Raw genomic sequence first — 1,981 nt, 5'->3', positions numbered from 1 at the left:
ACCTTTCCCTAAGTCATTTTGGTCCTATTCCTTCCTGTGTCCTTTGGGAAATGTGTATTCATATTATTGTCAAAAATACATTCACAGCACACTTGTGGGAAACTGTATGTGCCATTTGGGGAGAGAAGGCAGGATGGGTCCATTTTATATGATAGGAATGGTGCTGGCACACTCTTAGAAGAGACCTGAGATACTCTTTCACATTTTTGTTATTTCTTACGAATCTCACACACAACTTAGAGACTTCAGGATCTGAGATGTTCAATCCTCAATGAGTTCTGGTGTGTCCCATGTAGGCACTTGCCACACATTTGCGTATGACCCTGCAGTAGAACTAATTTACTAGGTGTCTACCTTATAATCTCTGGCAAAGTACATAATGGTGGGTGGTGGTTAAGAGCACAGGCTCCGAGTGCTCTTCTTAACACCTGTTGACTTTGGGATCTCGAGTAAATTGCTTATCCCCCTTTGGGCCTCAGTTTTATTACCTGTGAAAGACAAACATAACATCAATTACTCCTTTCATTCTTTCCAGATCTCTGTTCAGTTTTCAGGGTTGGGCTTGTTTGTTTGTAACTCAACATATTTTACACTGATTTTTTTCTGTCCCAAGAAAGTACTGCTTAGTTGCCAACAAAGGTGAAAAGAATGGGCAGTTTTGATATTGGGTTTAAAAAGTAAGTCAAAGATGCCATGCTTGAGGCTGAGAAAGGTGAACATTGACACCCACCCTCTGCCATCGAGTTGGTGCAGACTCATAGCCAAACTCCATGGGTGCCCAAGACTGGTGGGTTGGAAACCCTGACCAGGCAGTCAAAAAAGTCTCATGCCTACCCAAGAGCACCACCAGAGCTCCTTGGTGGAAGGTGATAGTTGAAGCGCTAAGTTTGTCATAAAGATTGCCATTCTGTTTCCTGCATTTGTAATACACAAACGGGCAAACCATGGCAAAATACTGGGTTCCTCTTCCTGTCTCTCCTTTTCCTACAGTGGTTCTCATATCTCAACTTACTAGTCTTTAAAGGTCTCTGCATTTGGATAAATGCTAAATCTTGTCTTTCAGGCTATATCACAAGTTTAGAAAAGATAGTGCAATTAAGTTGGCAATTATGTGTTGATGCATATGTATGTTTGTGTGTTTCTGTGTGTGTGATGCTTTTATCAAAACCTCAAAAATGTGTTGACAATATGAAAACAGTCTGAAGGATTTGGAAATCCTATGAAAATGGCTATGACACTGGATTTAAACTTCTCAATACTAATACTACCAACTCAATACGACTATATCTATCATTGTTGTACCATCTGAGCATATGCAAAGGGGTTTGGAAGAGACATTTTGCTTCCCAGGAATGTTCTATATATTTTTTCTGGTTGTTTTACTGCTAGTCCTAAAGCATGTCAGATCAACTGCAAGAGCAAATTTTAAGGAAAGAGATGTGGAAAATTAGCCTAAGTCGGATGTATCTATCTAGTCAGATCTATTGGGTGCTCTTTGCAGCAAAAGGGAAATTTGGGGTAATAAATACCAGTTTAGAGTAAGGTGTCATCAGCAATTTGAAGAGTTCCTACAAAGCAGAATATGCTTAATATTTACTGAGTGAATCAATGAAACAACCACTTTTTTGCTAAATTAAATGCAAACTTGAATGTTATCCTACACAGTAACTGTAACTTTATTGATAAAATTTGGTCTGCGACGTGGTTTCATTAAGAAATAAGCCAAGAGGAACAAGGATAATCGAAAGAATCATATTAAAATTAGAGTTATTGAGGGATATTAGCCATAATCCATAATAATAGATATTAAGATAAAGAAATGTATTTATTATTTAAAACCTTTTACATTTACAAGATACAGAACACATTGTAAAAGAAATGCCCATTAGAACAAAATGTTCTTTCATTGAGGAAGTACTGTGCTCTAATAACCCAGCTGTGTTAGTCCGGGTAGACTAGAGAAACAGAATTTATAGACACC

General features: G+C 38.0%; 1 protein-coding gene across 1 annotated transcript in view; it reads left to right on the top strand.

Annotated features, from left to right (window-relative positions):
- KCNMA1 (potassium calcium-activated channel subfamily M alpha 1) overlaps positions 1-1,981 on the top strand; it is a 1,099,869-nt gene that overhangs the window by 866,800 nt on the left and 231,088 nt on the right. The gene's annotated exons all lie outside the window — the stretch shown is intronic.

The sequence above is a fragment of the Echinops telfairi genome, unplaced genomic scaffold (assembly GCF_000313985.2).
Source record: "Echinops telfairi isolate 266 unplaced genomic scaffold, ASM31398v2 ScPeMD7_70;HRSCAF=299, whole genome shotgun sequence".
Lineage (NCBI taxonomy): Eukaryota > Metazoa > Chordata > Mammalia > Afrosoricida > Tenrecidae > Echinops > Echinops telfairi.
The sequence above is the reverse complement of the archived record's forward strand: the minus strand, read 5'-3'. Positions and strand labels throughout refer to the sequence as shown.